Source organism: Leptidea sinapis, chromosome 42 (genome assembly GCF_905404315.1).
Source record: "Leptidea sinapis chromosome 42, ilLepSina1.1, whole genome shotgun sequence".
In the NCBI taxonomy this organism is placed as follows: Eukaryota; Metazoa; Arthropoda; class Insecta; order Lepidoptera; family Pieridae; genus Leptidea; species Leptidea sinapis.
The window spans coordinates 8,364,148-8,391,119 of NC_066306.1; the positions used below are offsets into that span (position 1 = coordinate 8,364,148).

The following is a 26,972-nucleotide window of genomic DNA, read 5'->3' on the forward strand; positions in this document are numbered from 1 at the left end:
TTCCCAAGAACCAGCACTGGTACGTATTTATAGTACGAATTATTATTATTCTCTTTATTACAATTTTCCTCTTATTTTCTACATTTATATATATAACATATTTATAAAAAACAATATTACAAATATAAATATAAAAAATAGAGGTTCTGCCGGCGCTGGTTCAGGACAATTCCGCCGGTGGTTAGGGCGACAGACTGAGGACTTCCGCACGATGCGTGCCGTTCCCAAAATATCTGCTTTAGTTTAGTAATTAAGTGAGAACCTCTTGAGATGATGGTCGAGGCTCTTTGCTATAAGACCGTTAACGGAAACGACTAACCTGTTGGTTAACAGCCATGTCAATGATGGAGGAGCTCCTTTGTACCACGGGACCCAACCTTACATCCATATTTGAGCAGGGTCTAAAATTTTATTTTCACAAAAATGTTTATTTAATTTTTTATTTCAATATGGATGTAAGGAGCTTATAGATTGTGGGTAAGCATGTTATTGGTCAAAATTTTCTAGGTTCCATGGTACTACCCGATTTATGAAGCAGAAAGGTGATACCTGTAGTTATAAAAGAAGGGAGGGATTCCGACTTAATGGCTTCCTGATATTGTTTAGCTAAGCACCCGTGTGAAGACCGCAACCATTTCAACCAAAAATTTTGTAACCCATCTGCCCCTGGGCTTTTCCAGTTGTAGGTTAAACTAATTGCGTTTGTGACATCAAGTGGGCAAATAACAATAGGCGCCATAGGTTGCAACTGTTCACACGAGCGCTCAACGGTATTCATCCATTCATTGTCAGTATGAGTGATGGGCACCGACTAAATATTTTTCCAAAATGAGTACATCTCATCCAAATTTGGCAGGTGAACATCAGTACCACAGGGTGCGTTGTCTTCCCAACTTCTATATATCTTTCTTGGGTCACTTTGGAAGGTGCGATTCTAATGATATCTGTCTGCGCGTTTTTTATAGCGGCGGATCCTGTTCGCCCACGCAGAAACCTGGGCGGGCATTACCCGCTCTAAAACAGATTAGTTTGCCTATCTTGGTTCTAGCAGCATTGATCCGTTGTTCAATCCTGTTTTGCCAATGAGGTGTTTCACCAGCGACCCCTGTCCCTCTATGAGAATCCGGGAACCTGATATGAGCAACCCGGCTGCACAGTAAAGGATCGAATGTGTATTAGCAAGGTATTGGCTAGATTGTAAATATGTATCAAGTATACGATCCAGAGCCACAACTAACGATATGTTACCGTTATACGTGGGAAAACGGGGAAGTCGCGGTTTCCCAGAAGCTGGTATTAGTCTGAACTCGAGAATCTAATCTTCCAAAGCCCTCCTCAATTGCTCATTATCATGGGTACTTACAGTTACAGTCTCGACGTCCACCACGACAGAACTTCAATCTGTAGGTGACATCAGATTAATTTGTGAGTTCGCTTGATCGTTAGATGGTTCAGATTGATTAGTGGTAGGTGTAGAGACTGTCACCTCAGAGCGTAGTTGATCAAGCGTAGCATCATCCAACACGTTGTTGCGTTTAATAAACCGCACTTGATCAGAAAGTCGTTGTGTCGTAACGGTCATTCCTGGTTCAAGGATCTGAAACAGAGAAAGCATTCGGGATCGATACGCAGTGAGGTTTGTTTCCCTTTCCATCGCCCCATAGTACGCTCGCATGACATTTTCGTTGATAAAATTCGTCCATCTCATGCGGCGCACTGCACCACCGACGGCGGGAGCCGGATGCAGGACAAGGCGTCCCACTGACCCCAGGCGCGGCAGCGGTGGCCTCCCTCGGCGCGGCGCAGATGCTCGGCGTGGCGCTGGAGGCAGCAGCTCGTCATCACTACTCGACGCATCGTTCTCCGAGGGGGGTGGCGTACATCTCCTCAGACGACGCGGAGTCATTTGGTGAAACGAGCTGCGGTGGTAGGCGTGCGTGCTTTGTATTTCTACTTGTTATCATATTCTACTGGTTCACTAGTCACATATTTTCTTCCTTTTTTATATTTAAATGTATGCATTTTTAATTTTGGTTTTTTTCACGGGTTTTCCTTTATAATATAGTACGTTTTGATAATAACTCCAATAAAAATAGCTAAAAAATAATATTTTCTAATTTTAATGGAAAACATCGTGACATATATATGTTTATTTTGATTACGACAAATTTACTGAAAATAGTTGACTTTGGATCAAAAATCAACGCTTTCGGAAAGAAATTTATTTGATACGAGCTCGTAACAAAAAACATAACAGTGACAACCAAAATGTTGCGTATATAAAAAAAAATATAATTGTAACTTCATCATATTGTCACAATAATTTGATTGAGTTTTAGGTAGTCTTATATTTATCATTTCATTTTACTTAGGAGAACTCTTAAAATAATTTTAAGATAAGATTATTAATTTGTAGAAGAAAACGCAATTATTGTTTCGCTTTTAAGTGCATATTATATTGTTTTGAAAAAGATATTTTGATAGTGTGGTTTTCCGGTGATTGTCAGAACTAGACCAAATTAAAATCGGACCGGACCACACGGATGGCACCGGCTTTCAAATAAAAAAAAGGATCATCAAAATCGGTTCACCCAGACGAAAGTTCTGAGGTAACAAACATAAAAAGAAATACCGTCGAATTGAGACCCTCCTTTTTTAAATCGGTTAAAAATGCGGTTAGTAATAATAATAATAATCTCCTTGTCTATTGAAGTGAACTGTCACGATGTTTTCCATTAAAATTAGAAAATATTATTTTTTAGCTATTTTTATTGGAGTTATTATCAAAACGTACTATATTATAAAGGAAAACCCGTGAAAAAAACCAAAATTAAAAATGCATACATTTAAATATAAAAAAGGAAGAAAATATGTGACTAGTGAACCAGTAGAATATGATAACAAGTAGAAATACAAAGCACGCACGCCTACCACCGCAGCTCGTTTCACCAAATGACTCCGCGTCGTCTGAGGAGATGTACGCCACCCCCCTCGGAGAACGATGCGTCGAGTAGTGATGACGAGCTGCTGCCTCCAGCGCCACGCCGAGCATCTGCGCCGCGCCGAGGGAGGCCACCGCTGCCGCGCCTGGGGTCAGTGGGACGCCCTGTCCTGCATCCGGCTCCCGCCGTCGGTGGTGCAGTGCGCCGCATGAGATGGACGAATTTTATCAACGAAAATGTCATGCGAGCGTACTATGGGGCGACGGAAAGGGAAACAAACCTCACTGCGTATCGATCCCGAATGCTTTCTCTGTTTCAGATCCTTGAACCAGGAATGACCATTACGACACAACGACTTTCTGATCAAGTGCGGTTTATTAAACGCAACAACGTGTTGGATGATGCTACGCTTGATCAACTACGCTCTGAGGTGACAGTCTCTACACCTACCACTAATCAATCTGAACCATCTAACGATCAAGCGAACTCACAAATTAATCTGATGTCACCTACAGATTGAAGTTCTGTCGTGGTGGACGTCGAGACTGTAACTGTAAGTACCCATGATAATGAGCAATTGAGGAGGGCTTTGGAAGATTAGATTCTCGAGTTCAGACTAATACCAGCTTCTGGGAAACCGCGACTTCCCCGTTTTCCCACGTATAACGGTAACATATCGTTAGTTGTGGCTCTGGATCGTATACTTGATACATATTTACAATCTAGCCAATACCTTGCTAATACACATTCGATCCTTTACTGTGCAGCCGGGTTGCTCATATCAGGTTCCCGGATTCTCATAGAGGGACACGGGTCGCTGGTGAAACACCTCATTGGCAAAACAGGATTGAACAACGTATCAATGCTGCTAGAACCAAGATAGGCAAACTAATCTGTTTTAGAGCGGGTAATGCCTGTGGTAATGGTTATGTTTATTTTGATTACGACAAATTTACTGAAAATAGTTGACTTTGGATCAAAAATCAACGCTTTTGGAAAGAATATGTCATATAAAATTTATTTGGTACGAGCTTGTTACAAATTATAATGAGAATGTTAGGTGAAAAGCAATAATCACGTGTGGAAGCTAACTCCTAGATTATTACATTCATTACGGCTATAGCAACCAGACACACAACACCCAACCTTGGCCTTAACTTCTATCAGTTGAAAGGCATCCGTATCTCTATTCGCAAGCTCGATGACATGATAGATCTTTCTTGACAAAGTTGCCATTGGGCCAAAAAAATAAATGGGTTACGCGATAGAGATGCAAGATCAATGACTTTGTCCCCTTCTATCTCAGTTTTAGCTGTATATCGCTTGTTCTTTCTTTTTGTAAGGAAGTTACCGGCGCTACTTCTGTAGCGTCATTATTCTAAGTACTATAACAATAAGCCAATTTGAAGCTAGGTTCCGCTAGTAATAAAAAAACTACGATTCATAACACTTTATTAATGTGATAAATATGTAAATAATTGTGCAAACAATATATACATACTAAAACTCGTAGTTTTGCGGAGACAGTTAAAATATAAAAACTTTATTTAATGGAATGTTTTTTTGATTAAGAGTCCTCAGGAACCTCAATTTCATTCACAACCTGGCCAACATTAGCAACAGCAGAACCATCCGATGCTGCCACAGAATTGGCTGAAGTATTGGCTCCGCTTGAACATTCATCGCTGTTTCCATCAGTAACTTTAGTCAAAATGAGTGTGACACGATATAGATCCAATGAATTTGTCACATTTAACAGGGACACCGCAACGAGTAGGAATATAACCTGAAATAATGTCAAGTTTAGAGAAATATGTATTTAATAGTCGCAGTAGTTCTAACTGTATGTGTTTTTGCATTGTTTGTCCGACGCTGTAGGAACAGGCTTGTGCAGCTAGGTTTGTAAAGCGTTCGGAAGATTGTGGATGCCGGTATTACTGCAGGAACATGTGACATTTCCTCTTTAATTCTCAAGTGTACAGCAGCAGAAGGATATAATATGTATGTGACACGCCTTCTGTAGTTTAGTGATAGATTAATTATATATCATATTTGAATATGAGAAAATGATTTTTGAATTTAGAAAGTTCCCTCTAGAACCATATGAAGTTATTTTAATATATAAGAATATTATAATAATATTTCTGAAATAGTTCCATGAATAAAAAAACAAAGTCATCTTCGATCGGCTTGATTCTTTGGCGATACACAGAGAAGTGGATTCTCTCTGTAGCTTCTTCTTCTCGGGAGTACACAGAGGAATTTTTCAAGTTGATACCAGTAGCCGAATACCACCACTGGACATTACGTCAAAATGCGAAATTCCAAGCCAGCATCACGTTGGCGTTTAGCAGTCTATAGTAGCGCATTTTGCAAAAAAAGAAAGAGCATGTGTTAGTGCGTTCAAGTTTACAGCATACTTTAAAGGCCGGCAATGTCATCTCTTAATCACTAGTGTTGCGGATGTCCATGGACAGTTGCCTTATCAGTTCTCATCAAACACACAAGAGGCTAACGCTCTTGTCTGTTTGTCCCTTCGTATATTAAAAAAAGTTATAATTATAATTGAGTATAAATTACTCTGGTAAAGGTCCGCATGAAATATTTAAAAAAAAAACACTCACCTGTTTGAAATCCATTGTTAATGAGTTTAAACTGAATTTTTACTAATTTAATTATTCTTTTATACTACTCTTTATCGGGTGACATTATTTTAGAGAACCATTTATATGCTATATTAATCAGCTTACTTAAATAAGTAGTGAATATGAATTCCAAATTTTCGTTAATTTTCAAATTACCAATTTTATTATATTTAAAGTGAGTTAAAAAAGAGGTTATCAGAACCTTTAGTATATAGTAGATGATAGTTTCATAATGATCAGGTAAGGATCTGACTACGGGATCTTATTAGACAAGGAACAGAAAAGGGTAGTTTTCCTTGAACATGTGATGTTAATATTTGATGTAGATTTACGATATTTGTGTCCATCTCCTGGTGATCTGGGTCAATGATGATGGCTCAACAATGCGTCCCAGATAAGGTTAGGTTTCGAAAGTGGCAGTACGCATGGAAACAATTTAGTAACAACCTTTTTGCCAGTCATCGCCACGCTTGGCAGCTGCGGCTAGCTGCGTTATATGGTACATGATTCATACATATTCGAAACAATACTGTAGATGTTTAACATTAGTAATATAACATAAAGTAACACAACATTAGTAAAATAGTAACAGTAGGATCATTAGCGCGGGTTGCTGACCCACCGCCACCCTAGATGGACGAATATAAAGAACACCAATTTGTTTGTATTTGTACGTCTGGAAGCAAGGCCATTTCGTTAGGCACATTAATCAAAAGGCTCTTTATCACCGTGCTTCAAGCATCGTCGTTTTTATACAGATACAGCCGCCGTCGATGAGCTGGGAACCTAGTAGAGTGAGATATTTAAGTTAACTCCAAATTCAATGCAGCGGCACTTCACCACACTGCAACTTTTAAAGCAAAGAAATTTAGGAACCCGTTTGGTCAAGATAACCTCAACGGTAATATACAGATTATAATATACATTGGCTACAGACGTCAAAAAATTAAGAGTGACACACAACCGCAATATGAGTTTTTGAATTAACTAAATCGAATAGCCACAGATCCAGGGTAACGCTATGTTTGTCCTTCTGATCCAAGGTCCATCAATTATTAAACTTATTTCATCCTACAATGAATTCAGTTTGTAACTTTGAACACACGCTCACGATATAAAGATTTTTTATTTAAAAGAAGGACAAACACCTGATGTTAAGTGATCACCACCGCCCACAATTTTTGCAACATCAGAGAGATCACAGGAGAGTTACCAGCCTTTAAGGTGGGTGGTCTCAACTCCAAGACGGTACCAGACTATGTGGTCCTGGAAAATGCAATGTCATTCTACGCTACCACCGCTTTGCAAACAAATAGCACACTGAGAGAAAAGGAGTGGCACAAGAAACTCTCCCATCATTCTTTTTTTTGTGCTATTTTTAATACAATATTCAATATTTATTGCTATAAAAATATGAAATTGTCGAAATCTCTTATATACTACGATCCGCGTCCCCTTTCCCCGCCCCCTGGGGCAAACATCCTCGTCGTGCAAGTCAACTGTTCCTGCGCGTAGACATGACCCGAGCCTTGGAGACAACAGCCTCAAACGAAGTCCTGCATTTGGATATTAATCCTTGAAAAGTGGACACAATCGTTGATATGATCTTCTGACGATCCCGCCGGACGTCCTCACATCCGCGACTCTTGACAAGCCATCACGAGAAAAGAAGAAGCGTTAAAAGAGTTCACAATTCGCCCCAGCGACCACTTCAGAGGCGGAGCGTTGTCTTCTTTTATTAAAACCAGAATGTCAGGTTTTAAACCCTCTTCGCCTTTCTGCCACTTCCTCCTATGCTGTTACTCAGATACATATTCAATGGCCCAACGTTTCCAAAATACTTGTCGTATATGCTCCACGCGTTTGTAGCTGGTCAGAAGTGAAGCTTTGGCTTGTATATGTAAGTCCTCGCATTAGGAAATGAGCTGGTGTGAGGGGATGGAAATCGTTGGGATCGGAAGACATGGGACATATAGGTCTGCAATTTAAGATTGATTCAATTTGAGTCAGTACAGTGTACATTTCCTCAATAGTGAGGTTCGTATTACCTATAGCCCATCGATTATGGTGTTTTACAGACTTTACTCCCGCCTTACATAGACCACCAAAGTGAGGAGAGTATGGTGGTATAAACTTAAATAAAATACCTTCAGAGGTCGTAAAATTTTGTATATTGACCTCGTTTAATTTAAAGGATTCAGAGAACTCTTTTAACGCCCCACAAACACTTTCCCGCTATGGGGGTATATAATATGTGCTGGCTTACCTCGCCTTGAAATAAATCTTTTCAGAGCCATTATTAAGTAGTCCTCTGAACTCAGACTTGTAACCAATTCCAAATGTACTGCGCGTATAGTAAAACAAATAAATAAACAAAGATAACATTTTTCCAATTTTACACCCCTTCCTTTTCGATTCAAAATGAACATAGGCCCAGCGTTATCAACGCCACAACGAAAAACTGGATAGCCTGATTCTAGTCTGTCAAGCGGTAGGTCACCCATTTTTATAGATAATGTTTGTCTTCTCTGACGCGTACAAGTAATGCATTTATGTACCGTTTGCCTAGCGAAATCGTGTCCTCGGAGAGGCCACCAGTTATCTCTGATTGTAGCCAGAAGTAACTGAGGACTAGCGTGAAGTAGGCGCTTATATTGTTCATTCTCAAATAAAAGTTGAGTAAATGTGTGCTTTGAGCCTAAAAAAATATGATGTTTCTTATTATATGTGAATGTTTCAGAATTTCTTAATCTCCCCCCGCCTCTAATAATATTACTTGGATCAATAAATACATCGAGACTTGATATACTTCGAGGTAATTTAATATGTGAATTCGGTTTAAATGCATTGTAAATAGCGAGAAACGATGTATTTTGTGACATACGTACTAAGAATAAAGTAGATTTGTTTAACTCATCGGATGTGAATGGCCCTAAGTTACGTTCAACTTTAATTTTTTGACGCGTATTATGAATAAATCGAAATACATAGGCAGCAGCTCGGCGTAAGCGATTATAATTGGAAAACCGCTCGAATATTCTTAAGCTATTATAATTTATTTGCGAAGTTAACGTAGTAGAATGCAAATTCAAATTCAAATATTTTTATTCAAAATAGGATGTGACATCACATATTGAAAGTCAAAAAACTACCACCCATTCCAAAATGAATGCCTCAGACCTGAGAAGAATGGGCGCAACAAACTCAGCGAGCTTTTTTTTTCATCGAATAAATATATTTACAAAGTAATATTTTACAATTAAACTTATTATTTAATAGCCTGAGGGCGGTCACTCCATTCCCAATCTGTGGTATCATTATGAAAGTCATTTATGTTATAGTAACCTTTACCACACAAACGTTTTTTAACAATTCTTTTGAATAACGTAATACTTTTGTTTTGAACATTTTCTGGGATCTTGTTGTAAAAGCATATACATCGCCCTACAAAAGACTTACTAACTCGACTTAGCCGAGTAGTAGGCATCATCAGTTGATGTCTGTTCCTGGTGTTAACATTATGGTTATGACAGTTTCTGGCAAATTCACTTTTGTGCCTTATGAACATACATTACATTATCAAGAATATATTGAGAAGCAACAGTCAAGATGTTAATTTCTTTGAATTTTGCTCTCAATGATTCTCTAGGATCTAGGTTATAAATAGCGCGAATAGCCCTCTTCTGCAGCTCAAATATTGTATTAATATCGGCAGCGTTGCCCCATTGCAATATACCATAGGACATAATACTATGGAAATAACTAAAGTATACTAGTCGCGCCGTATCTATGTCAGTTAATTGTCTAATCTTTTTAACCGCGTATGCTGCAGAAGTAAGTGTGTTCGCCAATCCTTCAATTGGGGGCTTCTATCACCTCTCGGTTTAACAAAACATTTGCATTTACATTTTTGACATTTGGTACGGTAAATTTAATGTATTTAGTTTTCTTGCTATTTAACAATAGGTTATTAGCGCTAAACCAGTACACGATGTCAGATAAAATATCGTTCACTTCGTCATACATAGCTTGGTTTCTTTTCACTTTGAAAATCAGTGAAGTGTCGTCCGCAAACAATACTACCTTATGTTTTTTCTCTATAAGATTAGGAAGATCATTTATATAGATAAGGAAGAGGAACGGTCCAAGGATATACCCTTGTAGTACCCCCATACTGAGAGGAGTCCCAGGAGATCTCCTACCATTCACGTTGACCCTCTGAATTCTATTGTTTAGATATCAAGTCAGAAGATCGAGCGCAGTTCCTTTTATGCCATAGTGGTATAGCTTCCTGATCAGCGTTGAATGTTGAACACAATCAAAAGCCTATAAAAACATATAAAAGATAAATCACAGAAGATGCCAAGTGCATTCTGCGATTCCTCAGGCATCAAAAATATTCTTGATCAGCTCAACACCTGCATCCGTTGTTGAACATCCCCTAGTAAAGCCAAATTGTTTCAAATGAAGTAACTTATGAGAGTTAAATTAAGTTAGCATTTGGCTTAAAATTAATTAATTTTTTTTTTCAAAAATTTTGTGTGTTTTAGTGTCGGTAAAACCGATACAGGACGATAGTTATTCGGGTCAGAAGAACATCCCGACTTAAATATTGGTGTAATTTTACTATGTTTCAGAAGGTCAGGAATCATGCCACGATTAATACAATTATTAAATACTATTGCAAGATATGGTGCTATGACATCATTTATTGAACTTATTATTTTAACAGAAATGCCCCATATTCGATTTTAATTCAGGTAAATCATTCGAGTTGAGCTTTTCGGCGTTATTTTGAGAAGAATACTGTTTTGATTCTCGTAAAAACTCTGGTCCGTACCACCAAATGTCTGTATTTTGAAGCGCGTCGAGCGTGAGCCTGCAAGACAGAAGCTCAGCTAGGTTATCTTTGCCAGCCACATGTAACCATGGTAATTCACCAGTTAACTCGTTAATTTGTACAAGCGGTTTTAGTAAATTAGGCGAAATTCTAATCCAATTTATGACTATAGTCGAATCAGACCAGAAATAAACATTATCAAACTCCAATCGCAAAGACTTAGATATGATATGATACAATTTTGCTCCAATCAATGCACCGCATAGTTCAAGCCACGGAATTATAACAGGCTTTATTGGCGTAGGCGAGTGATCATCGTATGTTGTAACATATGCGCAGGCACCGTATGCATCTTGCGACGCATCTGTAAATATATGTAAACTAGGAGCTTTTTAAAGTACTCTGATTCTTGCGTTATAATATAAGAACGATTTTGATTTCGATATCAGGTAGACAGTTGAAGGCCTCGTCTCTACACTTGTTACAAAAACAGAGCGTCAGCTGCTGGACATTTTATTCCGAATTCCGAATACAAGCCCTACAAATAAAACCTTGCTTAATATATAATATAATAATAATTTATAGCTGATACCCCGCGACGTATTTACACCTTGGGTTACATTACTGGACTTTTAGTAGGGATCCCAATTTTTTTGAAAATGTAACCTATAACACTCGGGGATAATGTAGCTTCCCAACAGTGAAAGAATTATTCAAATCAGTTCAGTAGTTGCGGAGCCTAATGCAAACAAACAAACAATCAAATCTTTCCTCTTTATAATATTAGTATAGAAGTATAGATTAGTACACTTTGAATGTAGCCCTTTAAAATGACGCGGTATTTGAATGTTCTCTAAATGAGTATGTTTATTAATTTGTATATAAATGACCTGATCTCTGAACTGAGGAGGACCGGAGTCGGATGTCATATCGGGGATTTGTGTGTAAATAACCTGAATTACGCTGACGATATGGTCCTCCTCAGTCCATCGATCAGAGGTCTCCGAAAACTTCTTGGTGTATGTGTTAAATATGCTGAATCACATGGTCTTAAATACAACGCCAAGAAGACAGAAATGGTGATATTTAAATGGAGGCCCGGAGAGGATACCGGAAGTTTGTTTAGATGGCACGCCAGTGCGAGTTGTAGGGTCCTTTAAATACTTGGGGCACATACTTACCGATGATTTGAAGGACGACCAGGACATGGAACGGGAAAGGCGAGCCCTGTCAGTACGGTGCAACATGCTCGCGCGGAGGTTCGCCAAATGTAATGATCAGGTTAAACTTACTTTGTTTACAACTTTTTGTCAAAATTTTTACACCTGTCAACTTTGGTCATCATATAACAGAAAATCATATAGCTCACTCAGAATACAGTACAATAACGCTTTTCGAATATTAATGAAAAAGCCTCCCTACTGTAGCGCATCGGGCATGTTCGCCGAGGCAGGAGTTGCCGATTTTTTTGCGATAATGCGTCTCCGCATCGAGTCGTTCTGGAGTCGTCTGCGCGGCGCTCAGAATCGTATCCTTCGAACCATCGGTGATTGTGTTGTCCGTGTACCACAGCGAGAACCAAATATGACCGTGTGTAATTTTATTATTTTTAATTGTACACTTTTGTTTTATATTTTATATCTTATGTTTTAAACTTCACTTACATTTAAGTACATATATCTTATTTGTAATTTTATTTTGTGATATGGACTTGCTCTGAAAAAAAAAAAAATTGTTTATTATTATTAATAAAATAATTCCAAATTTTGACAATATCACTCGGTATCGGATCGTCCCAAGCTAGCAACCACAGCCTTTGTAACTGTATTTTTGCTAAAACAATTGATGGCGCTAATAAGCCTAACGGGTCATATATTTGCGAAATAGTTGAGAGCATAACGCGCTTAGTAACATTTGTTTCGGTTTGAACGATTACACATTCAAATTTTTAACGGCTTCCTTTGTTTGGCTTCTTCGATAGTATTATATAATTGTTTTTCCTTGTAATTTAATCCGTCTCGAAGGTGTGGTTTATTTCTTTTACTGAATAATAATTCAATAGGATTTTTCAATTAAACAATTACTTGCTGATTTAAATGCGTATATTACAGTTCATGCGATATAAATTATAATATTAAGCGAATATGAATGAATGAATTGATTTGTCGAAATGTCTTATACACTACGATCCGCGTCCCCTTTTCCCCGCCCCCTGGGGCAATCATCCTCGTCGTGCAAGTCAACTGTTCCTGCGCGTAGACAATGACAAAGATTCTCGTTAGGAACTCAATACGAATCAGTCTCTATTACGAACATACATGAGATGCCCAAAATAAATCGCTTCTTTTTAAAGAATTAGTTTGGTTAATGGTTCAATTGAAATTTTTTTATTTCTGAAATGTGACTGAAGGATACAGAAGCACCTCTTTACTAATGCAAACAATTTTACGGTTGAAGATCACAACAACAAGCCAATAAATTATATGTTATCATAGTTCTAAGATAGCTTCACATATGCTTGGAAAGTTGCACTGCAAATATCATACTGTATTTGTGGGAAGTGTCTAATTAACGAACTAAACTTTTTGTGAAAATTTTCACTTAAAGTGTATCAAGTGTAAAAATTTAGTGTGTGTGAAAGTTCTCAGCAATACATATACAAAAGAAAGGGCTTAATATTAGTTACGATGCTAATAAAAAATAAAACTACATTTCATATTCTTTATTATAGTAGTATTTAAATAACAAAACAGTGAAAATTTGATTTACATTCCTCAATTGGATTTCACTTTATTCAAATAAATATGTGTTTGATTAAGAGTCATCAGGAACCTCAATTTCATTCACAACTTGGCCAACATTGGCTACAGCAGAATCACCCGAAGCTGACACAGAATTGGCTGAAGTATTGGATCCGTTTGAACAATCATCGCTGTTTCCATCAGTAACTTTAGTAAAAATTAACGTGACACGATATAGATCCAATGAATTTGTCACATTTAACAGGGACACCACAACGAGTAGGAATATAACCTGAAATAAGATAAATAAGTCAAGTTTAGAGAAATATTTAATATATTATAATATATATTATAGTAGCACTAAAACTAGCTATACGTAGACTGTTATGCTTAACGTAACTTATTTTAAATACGAACACAATTATATAAACAACTTTTATCATATTTAGTAAATTTGGGAGCATCATGTAGAATGAGACTTTGAGGATAACGTGTAGATTTAAATCATTTGCTGATTTAATCGAGGCTTTATGTTTATGACGTACATCTCGAAAATATACAGTGAAAGGTAACAGTCCTAGTTTTTTTTAATTTTGGGTTGTTGACACGATTGCTCTTAACTTATTTATTCATTTATTCTCTTAGAAATAATGTCAATTTGCTTTTTCCAATTAAAATTCTCATCTATTATTACTCCTAGACACTTTTTGTGTGCTACTTCTTTAATATTTATCATATTAAGTTTTATATCATATTTAGAAATATAACATTTATATATACGGATTTATTAGGATTTATTTATGAACTAGCTCACCCGTTCAAACGTTGTTTTGCCATATAATTTATTTTTAAGGTTTTTTCTCCGATGTATTTTACAAATATAACTACTATGAAAAAGTATTTTAATTTTTTGGATTAATATAAAGTATATATAATACTCACAAAAATTTGAATTTCTATTCGTAACAGAATTTTCAAAAATCGGTTTAGTAGATCCAGAGATAAAGGTCGCCAATGACCTTGTGATTCCTCTGGTGTTGCAAGAGAACATTCTCTGGGCGGCGGTGATCACTTAACACCAGGTACGATCTTTAGTCCTATTTTTCCATAAAAACAGATTATCCTCTAAAAATTGTGATTATAATTTTAAATGAAAGAAAGTATTTTCTTTATTCGTCAATTTTTAAATGATTTTATATTATTCTGCGATTCGGGACGGTGTCCCAAATTCAACAAATTAAAAATCTTGAATATCAGTCCAGCCGTTCTCCAGATATAAGTGTTCGAACAACTATATTGTGTAATGTATGTTAATTTGTACTAAGAATTTTTATAATGATTTCACCAATAGATATTATAAACGCTGTAGTTTGTAAGGATAAATAGGTCGGATGAATGTATGATGATTGATAGTAATGCAAAAGTTAAAGGTAGTTACTGAAATATATTCCTATGTCCTCCTAAATTATGTTAAATGATTTATTTCAGTCAGCATAAACATGCAGTCGCGATTTAAAATCGCCTGAGCAAGTCACATAGAGTTGGCCTTACGAAAAACATGGCATGCCCAAATGTATGCCTGCTTCTTTTAGGGTTTGACCCTGCGATTTGTTGATACTCATTGAAAATGCTAATTAATAGGATCTGCAGGCGTTTAAAATTAATAACCCCTCAACCCGCAGCCGTCCGGTCGCCCGCAAGCCCGTCCCACCGCCTGCCACCGGACCGCACAACAATATCGCGCACTCGCTCGCTTATCGTCATCGCCATAACTATTAAAATATTTGTTCAAATAATATAGTATAGACAGAAATTATCTACTTTATATATCTGTTATGTAAGTATGATTCTGATTTGTAAGCTAGTAAGTATGATATGTATGATATGTAACTATTAAGTATAATTGTCAAGTTTCAATAAAATCCATTTAGTAGATTTCGTGTGAAAGAGCAACAAACATACATGCAGACGTCCATACATTCTTACAAACTTTCATATTTATAATATTAGTGGATACTTCTTTCGACGGCCAGAGGGTAGGGCTGAGATTTTCACAGGTCCATAAATCCAGACATTCATACATTCTTACAAACTTTCGGATTTATAATATTAGCAGATACTTTCTTGGAAAGCCAGAAGGTAGGGCTGAGATTTTCACTGGTCTTTACATCAAGACATGCATACATTCTTACATACTTTCGTATTTATAATATTAGTAGATACTTCTTTAGAAAGCCAGAAGGTAGGGCTGAGATTTTCACAGGTCCATACATCCAGAGATCGATACATTCATTCAAATTTCGTATTTATAATATGAGTAGATACTTCTTTGGAAAGCCAGAAGGTAGGGCTTAGATTTTCACAGGATGTAAGATTAAGTTTAGTATGTATCGATGTACCTATGTCTGACCTAAATGACCTGTCGTTCTCACTTTTATATGCCTCAGGTGGAAATAATGTCCCTCACACACAATTGATTTAATATGAATGATGCTATGTTGGCCTATAGTTTTGTAATCTTTTACTTCCTCGCGGGAACTCGTCGCTTTTATGGGATTTTTATATTTTATAATACTTACACATATCTTAACCGGCAATAAAAGGTATCATCATGCCAAATTATGTGCATATGTTGTTGAGTTCTTCGCTATATAAGTAAGTAGAAGTTTTTAACTGTCCCACGGGATCTCTTTAATTTTCCGGGATGAAAAGTATCTAAGATGTTGATTGGCAATATAAGGTATGAACATGCCAAATTTTATTGAATACTCGTAATGTGCATAAGTAGTTATGAACTACGCTATATAAGTAAGTAGAGGTTTTCAACTTTTCCACGGGAACTCTTTAATTTTCCGAGATGAAAAGTATCATAGATGTTGACCGGCAATATAAGGTTTCAACATGCCAAATTTGATTAAATTATTTGTATACGATGTTGTTTAATACGATATTTAAGTAAGTAGAGGTTTTGAACTATCCCACGGGAACTCTTTAATTTTTCGGGATGAAAAGTATCTAAGATGTTGACCGGGGATGCAAAGTATCATCATGCAAAATTTCGATTAAATTGGTCCAATACTTTCAGAGATTAGCCCGTACAAACAGACAAACTGACAGAGAAATAAAAAATTCCAAAAAAGTCGCGACTTGTACTATTTCTCTTCTTACATCCCCCTGGCTAGCTTTTGATCAGTTTTTTTCATAGTACAGAAATTTGATCTCTGCAGATTTATTATAAGTAAAGATTATTTATGTCACGCTATTGTATTTATTTATCTAAAGTGTTATTCAAATATTGAATTTCATAAAAAAATTAAGTTAGCATTATTAAGAAGCTGCTCGTTGTTAATATCATAAGAACAGTTTAAGTGCGACTCCGAATTGCATACGAAGAGTTCTGTACAGGATATTTAGAGACTTTCCTAAAAGCGGCTAGGTCCTCGTACCATAAAACCGCCAGTCTTGCCACCATGTAGTGTCCATACATTATTGTGTTTAGCTTTTAAGAGCACCGTGATCTAGTGAAATTACTGAGCCAATGGGATTTAGCCCAATTTCACCAATCACACCACTACAAACTGAGTTCAAATTCTTGATCTCGATTAAACACAAAACAATTTCACCAATACCTTTTGAACGAATTGATATAGACTGAGCTTAAATGTCATAAACAATAGGATATATCAAAATATACCAGTCAGAACTGTCATCGATAATTATGAACAAAATCAGAATTGTTAAATGTCAATGTTTCTATAACGTTAACGACAGTGACGGCTCTTGAACGATCAAATAATATGTTGAACGTCCAAAATTCGGCGGTCGGCATTTAATTGCGTTTAGGCTTTAACTGCATTTAGTTTGTGTTGGTGAAATTCGAATGGAATCTGTAAACTCGTTTTTTACAGTCGTAAGCTGAGTTTAAAGTGTTCTACTTCAACGGTGAAATCGGAGCTGCTATCCCAAGGAAACGTCAAAATAGTTGAAACTATTTCTTGACGGTTTATGTCAGCATATATTTTTACAAAAACTAATTATATATCTAGAGAATATGAGAAGAAAATTCATTTTTTGAATACATTTCTATTTTTTATAGACAGTGCGAAAAAAAACACCAAAATATCCCTTATTTTCACAGTTGGAGCCATGATAATCATTCAATCTAGATAAAAATTACGAAAATTTATTTATTTTAAACTAATACTATTCAACATAAAATAGTTTTGTAAAGAAATTTGTTTTTAGTTTGTAATAAATTAAAAATGCTTCTAATTCCGAATTAAAACTATGGCGATCTTGTACGAAAGAGGTAAACTAACTCCGCTCGATTCCTCAAGGCCGTTGGCTCGGTCCCCAGCCTTAACATGTTACAATCAGGCAAACTTCTGGTAATTTAGTTCGTAAAATTATTTCCATAGTATTATATTTTTTGTGTAGTCTAAAGTTGGTACACATAAATTTAATAAAAATATTACTTACCTTTTTTATATCCATTGTTAATTATACAACTGCATGGATGATTCTTATTTCATTCTTTTATACATACTCTTTATCGCGTGACATTGTTTTGTAGAACCATTAATATGCAATTTTAATTAGCTTAGATAAGATGAACTTAATTTTCAAAATATCTTAATTTATTTGTAATACTCCAGAAATATACGTTTTTCACATGTGATAAAAATACAACCATACAAAAAATGGCAGACCAAATATTAATACATACATAGAAATACATTTATAATATGATTTATTATGTGATCAATATACCTACTGTTTTAACTCAATAATGCTACTTTTTTCAAGGACCGTCAACCAGCAGTTCACTGTTGATTCACACTGTTGAAATTTTTGACCTATTGGAAATTAAATGAACACAAAAATAATTTATCATTATATTTATTTTGAAACACGTATTAGGATTTGATTACTTCGTACTTGAAACTCGTATTCGAAATTCATTGAGTTTCTTTCCAATTCTCATTTAAACTCAACTTTCTCCAATGGAAATGTAAATGTATAAGATATAAGTTAATTTTATTTTAATTTAATTTGATTACTTTTAAATTCGCAATGTTCTAGGTGTTTTATTAATTTTCCGCGATAAAATCTTTTGCTGTTGGATAGGCTTTCTTCTGATTATTTCTTTCACTGCTTTGCTGGCCTTTTTAGTATGTACAAATACAACATAAACAGTTTGTCTTTCATAAACAGAGAAGAGTGTCTGTATCAATATTCCGCTCCACAAATATTTGAATAATACCAACCAAGTAAAGGAATAGTTTCAAAAAATGCGTTTCCCTCCATATCTTATTTGTGTAGTGCGTTTCAAATGTCCTTATTAAAAGTACACCTCTAAATTTTACATCACAAAAACAATTACGAAATTATAAAAAAAACAGGGAACTGTCCTTTATCCTATTATAAATGCTTATTATTGAAAAGTGCCTGTGCCTTTACTTCATCAGTTCCACGTAACTAAATAATAGTTTAGCATTCATGTGTGACGTCATTTGTTGGTCCTAATGGAAGATCAGCGCTGGTTGCGACAAATTCAAATTCAAATATTTTTATTCAAAGTAGGATTTGACATCACTTATTGAAAGTCTAAAACTACCACCCATTCCAAAATGAATGCCTCAGACCTGAGAAAAACGAGCGCAACAAACTCAGCGGGCTTTTTAAGATTAATTGTACAATATTACTTTGTAAACATATTTTTTCGATGAAAAGGTACAATTAAACTTATTATTTAATAACCTGAGGGCGGTCACTCCATTCCCAATGTGTCCCATTAAGAAAGTCATTTTCTGATATCTTGTAGTAAAGCATAATATACATCGCCCTATAAAAAAGTTATAAACTCGACTTAACTGAGTAATAGGCACTATAAGTTGATGTCTGTTCCTGGTGTTGACATCATTTGTTATGACAGTTTCTAGCAAATTCACTTATGTGCGTATGAACATACATTAATTTATCAAGAATATATTGAGAAGGTTGCTTCTTGTGCCTGTTGAGTCAAGATGTTAATTTCTTTGAATTTTGCTCTCCATGATTCTTTAGGGCCTACGTTATAAATAGCGCGAATAGCCCTCTTCTGCAGCACAAATATTGTATTATTATCGGCAGCGTTGCCCCATAGCAATGTACCATAGAACATAATAGTATGGAAATAACTAAAGTATACTAGTCGCACAGTATCTATGTCAGTCAATTGTCTAATCATTTTAACCGCGTATGCTGCAGAACTAAGTCTGTTCGCCAATCCTTCAATATTTAATTTGGAATCTAGAGTTATGTCAAGAAATAAATCAAATTCCACGGGTTCTATTACCTGTCCGTTTAACAAAACACTTGCATCTACATTTTTAAAATTTTTAATTGCGCATTCTGCGATTCCTCCCAGGAATCAAAAATATTCTTGATTACCTCAACACCTGCATCCGATGTTCAACGTCCTCTAGTAAAGCCAAATTGTTTCAAACGAAGTAACTTATGAGGGTTAAAGTAAGTAAGCATTTGGCTTAAAATAATTTTTTCAAAAATTTTACTAAGGGTCGGCAAAACCGACACAGGACGATAGCTATTCGGGTCATATAGTATATACAGGATGTCCCAAAGTTATGGGACATGAAGGGAAAGTACCTTAAATATCGAAGATAGGCTATTTTACTGAAAGAAGACTTTATGTTATTTTTAAAAGTTAGTACTTCTGCATTCAAAGATTTTCTAAAAATTACTTGCCTCGTCTGGGAATCGAACCAACTGAAATGTAACAAACCACGTGACACCATAATCAGTATTATATATAAATCTTATCATAAATTACTTTATGTTAAAAAGTAATTTATATGAATTAACGTCACTTTCATGTACATACTATAGACAAAATTGAACCATGACCCACCTAAATGTAATTTTCGTACAGTCATAATAAACAAGTACGTCTAAATTTGCTTGAACATACATTTCCTAAGTAACTGTTATCATTTTATTAAAAACTAACAGTCCACCAAGTGTCATGCAAACTTTTTAGTGCTAATATAAACCAATGTTTACATGATTTCAGAATAATTATCAGCAAAATGGGTTATGAATCAATTTTGTCAATGATACTTCTCGTTTAAAAAAAATATAATTTATTTAAATAACTCCCTTTTTTGGAATCATTTTTAAAAGTTGAGGTCACCGTCAAGTGTGACCTATGGACGTCATGTCAAGTCATTTATCACCAGATATTACTATTTAAGTAAGCTCTCTATAGGTTATTAGGAATTTCTTAAGAGCAGCATTTAAATGCGATTTTAACTATTTACGTTATGAGTATTTTATGCTAGAGTAGCGATAAGAAAATGCAAAGTAACAAAGTGTAAAATAATACAAATGAGGTTCTTTATAATATTTTATATTGTTTTTTTATTTATTTGATTCGCTTACATGGACTTCAATCTTATTTAATTGTGTAATTATACATAAATAAATAAGTTTAGCCATTCAAAGACCTAGCTGTTGGAGAGAATGATGTAGAAAATGTAAAAAACATGTTTGTTACGAAATTCAAAAACAAATTTAAAAGCATTTATGAGTAAACGTACTAGTAGCATAATTAAAATATCACAGATTGGCAAATCAGCAACCACTCTCAGGATATTTAAATATAAGTAATTATACCGTAACAAAATTTAATTTATAAAAGAAGTTACCTGAGTTTCTTGCTACCTTTCTTCTCAGGTCCGAGGCAACTATTTCGAATATAATATATAATAATGGGTAAATTATTTTCAAGAAGTAATTTAAAATCATTTTGTTGGCAGCTTCTTAGACACCTTACATACAAACAGCGACCATTATAAAATTGCTTATTGTATTAATTTATAGAAAATAAATAATTTTTTTATACGTATAATAACTTATTTTTTAAAAACAACGTAACTACATACTAATACAAACTAATATAGACGTTCTTAGAGAATATTCTAAATCTGAGATTTTTTGTTTGAACGCTTTAATCTCTGCAATTACGGGACCGATTTAGTTATGATAGCCAACTATCAAGCAAAACTATGTAACATTGTCTCCAATGTTGGCAGGTGGATGGTGGTGGATTTTAGTATTGCTTTTCAAGATTTTCTAACGCTTCTTTTCTAGTATATTCTAAGAATCATTATCCACAATAGTATCATCATCATAATCACTATGGTTACAATTGGAATTCTTCTCGATAACTTTTCTAAAGTCGTCCTAATCCTAAATGTAATTGTTTGCGGTAACAATGAAGTCTAAACCGTTACTACTAAACGAAGCTCTACTCTGGCTCTGTTCCAAATAACAACATGTCATCAAATGAATGCTGAATGAGCGTTTAAAATCAAAATCTTCTTTTTTCATGGTTTTATCCGATCTGGTGTTTTATAACACCCTATTTATAGGCAGAATTAATATAAACTATGCCAAACTATTTTATACTAAAGTGTACTTATTCATATTAGGCTCAACTAGTCCAGCTTTGGCTAAAGGGGTTTGTTCTAAGGCCGATAGGAGAAACTGGTTTGGCCTAGGATAAACTAGTTTGTCCTAAAATCAGGTTTAGCCGGTAACATATACAAAAGTCCACGCCTTCCATGCCTAGCATATCGCGAAGAGAAAACTATAATCTGAAATCCATAAATCTTCAGTTAAGAACATGCACATTCAGTACTGCATACATAAAAGTATATTTTGATACCTATATTTTCTCAAAAACAATAACTAATTAATAATTACTATACGACTAATACAGGGCACGAATTGTGCTTGACCGCTTTGATCGCAAATCAGAGCAAGTTGGTGAAAGAAAGATAATATAAAATTAACGATAGTGGATAAAAATCACAATAATTGTAGTATGCCTCCTCACAGCTAGATGGCAGTAATAATAAAATTAAATATCAATCTACGAAAGTGCCATTTCAATTGTTTTATTTTGCAATAGTTACCTTAAGGTAATTCGATAATTATTCATTTTTTAAACATTTATTTCATTTATGAGAATCTAAAATATAGCTTATTCCTACATATATATATATATATATATATATATACATAATATAATAAAGGAAAAATCTAAGGAACCTAAAACTATAAATATAACATAAGTAAGTTAACGACCAATCTAATGGGGTCTCTAAAAACTGCATCAAATTAATAATAATTCTTGAACAGTATACGATGACATCCAGCATTACGGATTATCTTATGGACAGATAAATTTTCTAGACAACTAAACTGACAAAACAACTGAAGGCGATGTATAACATTGCTAAAATACATTTTTCTGATAAGTACTAAAGTAAATTAATAAAATATACACTAATATAATGAGTCAATATCACTTATTACAAACAAAATCTATTAATCGAGAGTATAGTAAAAAGCGTGCTAAAGTATCCGCGATTGAATATAAGTACCTAATTCTTATACATATTTAGCCACAATCGTTTATTTATGACCAATTTATTATACACGAGTGACATCGAAAGGCACAGTTAGCTTACACTAATATCGTCAAGTATGCGTTGTAACAAAATGCAGTGCCGTATTCTAAATAAAACCCAAGGACTGGTATTTCCCAGCACAGATAACTCTAATTGAAAAACATCGGTGCGTCCCTTTAAATAGCATCCGACGAAATGTTCTTCGAACAGAAACATCCTCGATCATAGCAATGTATTCTATTGTGGTTCTAGCTCTACTTGTCTCGCAGTGTTATAGTTATAGTTCAGAAGATTCCTACAGCAAAGAATCTAGTAGCTATGAAACAAATAAATGGAAGCCTACAAGCTATTATTACTGGAATAAAACGAAGCCTGTGAAACAAAAGGAGAAAGATGACAAACTGTACGTACAGACTTACGGGAAACCGGTCTATACCAGTTTGTATACAATTCCATATTACCCATACTATCCCTTTGAGCTGGGATACCAAAGACCCTCCTATGGATATCCCGATGCTAACTATTTCATCAAGACGCAAGAGAAGGACAAAAATTACGTTCCCAACTACAAACCGTAATAGATATTTTGTATTTGCATTATAAAATGTATAAATACAATAGACTTACAATATACTAGTTTATAGACAAACAAAGCGTTCGAGAGAAGGACATCTGTAACGGAGATACAGCAAGATAGAAAAGGTAAGCGAATCTATAGTGACTATGACGAATGTGACCATTTTGATTGACCAGAGTGGTAAACAGTTAGCCAATTGTCACTAGCTCCTGAATGTTTTGCATATTAAACTAGATAACCACTAGGCAACGCAACATTCATAAATCAGAATTGTTCACACATTACGGACATTCAAGTCGTTTATACGCTAGTATATTCTAAGTCTATGGATAAATAATAACAAATGTTTGCTGAAAAGTTTTCTAACACACTGTTTTATAATAATTTGAATAATAAAAGTTTCAAGTAGATTCAAGTTTTTTCCTGCTGGATGTTGTAACGCCTTTACCCCGTTATTGTGAGGTTGTTTATTTGTTTAGCTGTAACTTTGCTGTTTAAACTTTAACCCCCTTATTCATAATGGTCCGCTTACTTAAAACAGCTGCTACAGAGTGTTATTTTTCATTTTGACTTAGGTCATTAGAAGAAGACAGAGTAATAATTAGCAATGCTTTAAGTTAGCAGACTATTATAAATAAGACTATAACAAGCCTCTATTGTGTGAGTTCATATGTTGTAAGGAATATAATATATTTCCTGAAGGTAAGTCTGTTTATCTTAAGTCTATGCTTTGACCGAATGTGTAGCAGCTATCACTTATAATATTAAATAATTCATAACTTATAAACAATGTGATATTATAGAGTGTCGCAAAAGAATTACCCCCTTATTCATAATAGTCTGCTAACTTAAAGCATAACTAATTCTCAATCTGTCTTCTTCTATTGACCTAAGTCAGAATCAGAAAAAACACTCGTTAGCGGCTGTTTCAAGTAAGCGGACCATCATGAATAAGGGCGTTAGAAAATATCAGATGACTGACAAATAGCGTAATTGTTATTATTACATTATTATATTATGTAGGTACTTGCAGGACAATAAAAAAACGTTTAAAATATGAAATCCTAAATTGGATTCATTTGAGTGTGAAAAATAGAAATTGTTATACATCTTTCTAATATTTATTATATTGTGTACCGAATATTATAGTTAATAGAGACTTGCGACACAGTTTCATAAGCATAATAAGTAAATTTATTATTGAAGTCTCATAATCTATTATTCCTGTTGGTACGATCATTTTGATTTGTGGGTATATTTTTTATGGACTATTAAGAGAAGCAATTGTGTTGTCATCACTGCTGCTCGTATTTCTTGCAACACCAGAGTACCCATTTCGAAACTAAAATAGACTTGTAAACATCACGCGAGAAAACTCATTCTGTAGTTTGGTTGTAAGTTGTAGAAACATACATAAAAACTACTTTGTGAAGATAATAATTAAGTTTGTAGCACGTATGCTATGGTGAAATTCGGCTGACGAAACAAATCACTTACACTTGTTCGAAAAGCCTGAAATAAATTGAGTAGAAAACACAATGAAATGACGTTGTTTACGGAACGTTTACGCCGATTTTGTGGCCATCTGTTGGGCAAAGCCAAATTGGATTCGAAGAAGCTGGGCGTCATCAATAGAGCACGGCAATACTTTAAGCCGGCCCACATTCTAGCGCTCTACAAGGGTCGCAGGTCCGGCCACACATGGATAATTGCTGTCATCTCTGGTCTGGCGCACCCCAGTATCAGCTCGATCCATTTGACCGCGTGCAACGCAGAGCAGCTCGAATTGTCGGGGACCCAGTGCTCTGCGAACGACTGGATCACTTGGCGTTGCGTAGAGACGTCGCTTCATTGTGTATCTTCTACCGCATTTATCACGGGGAGTGTTCCGAAGAGCTGTTTAACCTGATTCCTGCTGCCGAATTCCACCTTCGCACGACACGCCACAAGTTAGGATATCATCCCCACCACCTGGATGTGTGACGGTCCCCCACAGTGCGGTTTTCAAGGAGCTTTCTTCCTCGTACTACAACGCTGTGGAATGAGCTTCCTTGTGCGGTGTTTCCGGGACGATACGACATGGGTAGCTTCGAAAAAAGCGCGTACACCTTCCTTAAAGGCCGGCAACGCTCTTGTGATTCCTCTGGTATTGCAAGAGAATGTGGGCGGCGGTGATCACTTAACACCAGGTGATCCGTACGCTCGTTTGTCCTCCTATTCCATAAAAAAAAAGTTAGTGACAGAGCCGTTTAAACAGTACTATAACTACTATCTACTATATCTCCGCACATCCAACACACCTGCGTTGCATGCCGTTTCACTGAACAGTACAAACGTGGTGGGAACTACGCTTTTTAAGGTCTAGAAGTGGACCATCTTGAAGAACTATCTAACACCACGGATGTCATGTGGGGCAGCTTAAGTTTACCAATTATAAGAGACTTAAAGTTAGGCTAGATGCGAATACAAAACAAGCTAAATATGAATAATAAATAACGTGTGAAATGGCAAGATGCCATTGAGTATATGCATAGATTTAATTAAAAAAACATCAATAATCTCTATTCCCATTACTTTTATAAATTCAAACCGTTTAGTAAGACCGCAACAATATTAATCGAAGTGTTTATATTTATCGGCAACGATATTAATGCTTTTTGAGAATTCTTGATAAATCCTATAGATTCATCTCCTGTTCTCGATGAGATGTCCAATCCATATTCATCGCCTCTTTCCAATGCAGGGTCCATAAAAAGCCTGTCGATTGCTGTGGATTCATTTATATTGGATATAGTAAGCTCTCCATTACACCGTGCTTGTAGACATGAAAAAACTGCATTGAATAGAAGCATCTGGAATTAAATGTGTTATTAATAACAGCAGCATATTATTGGAACAAAAATTAAAAAATCTTAATTGGCGTAACAAAAATGATACAGAGTTAGTAGTGGATGTGCTTTTCTACTAAAAAATTCTAACCTTGGCTTAAATCTTCCTGAGAACGAAAATTATCCATGAGCAGTGTTTGATAGCCGTTTTCAATAACGTATCTCTAGTTACGGATAAACCGCTGTCACCGTTTAATGACAAGATCTTATATATCCATAGTTATGTCCAATATAGGTTAGATGTTAGATGATAGGTTATTGAAATGTAAGTAAGCGTAAAAGGATAGATTTGTCTGCCTCTAGTAATTTAAGCTAAGGATAGATAGCTTATTGAAAACGGCCGCTATACAAAATAAAATTAACTATTGTCAGTACGTACTCTTTCTATATGTTAACATTATACAGTTTTATTAAAAACTTGTTTATTACATTTAATGTTAATATTGAATAGTGCGTGATGGTTATATCTTTATTATATGTCTCTTTACTATATAACGATAAAATGTTTTTCTTCGATCATTTTACCATTTTATCTACTGCAAAGATTTTTTAAAGAATAACTTCTAAAGCATGTTTTTTTTTAAATGGTTCATACTCACATTGATAAAATATGTAAATATTATATCCCTCACAAACGCGTCAGAGTTCTGCGTGTTTCCTCGCGTTTTACTTTTCATTTTTTGCATACTCTCGTGCAAATTAGGTATGTGTAGTACTAAACTCCCATTATTAAACCATCGACAAACTTCAACATTACATAATTGTTTTTTTTATTGTACACAACGTTGATCGTAAAAGTCTAATTCAACGCTAATTATTTGCTTCCGTTATTTTATTGTTCCCACCAATGTTTCAATGACGAA

At 35.2% G+C, this 26,972-nt stretch overlaps 3 long non-coding RNA genes across 3 annotated transcripts; all 3 read right to left on the minus strand.

Moving 5' to 3' along the window:
- Positions 1–4,377: 4,377 nt before the first annotated feature.
- Positions 4,378–5,690, minus strand: LOC126976920 (uncharacterized). The gene is made up of 2 exons (XR_007732023.1): positions 5,567–5,690; positions 4,378–4,728 (listed from the first exon to the last, which is right to left on the minus strand). It is a non-coding gene; the product is annotated as an uncharacterized LOC126976920 (long non-coding RNA).
- Positions 5,691–13,134: 7,444 nt separating this feature from the next.
- Positions 13,135–17,708, minus strand: LOC126976921 (uncharacterized). The gene is made up of 2 exons (XR_007732024.1): positions 17,648–17,708; positions 13,135–13,460 (listed from the first exon to the last, which is right to left on the minus strand). It is a non-coding gene; the product is annotated as an uncharacterized LOC126976921 (long non-coding RNA).
- An 8,071-nt stretch (positions 17,709–25,779) lies between these two features.
- On the minus strand, positions 25,780–26,855 carry LOC126976930 (uncharacterized). Its single transcript, XR_007732033.1, has 2 exons — positions 26,709–26,855; positions 25,780–26,073 (listed from the first exon to the last, which is right to left on the minus strand). It is a non-coding gene; the product is annotated as an uncharacterized LOC126976930 (long non-coding RNA).
- Between the last annotated feature and the right edge of the window lie 117 nt (positions 26,856–26,972).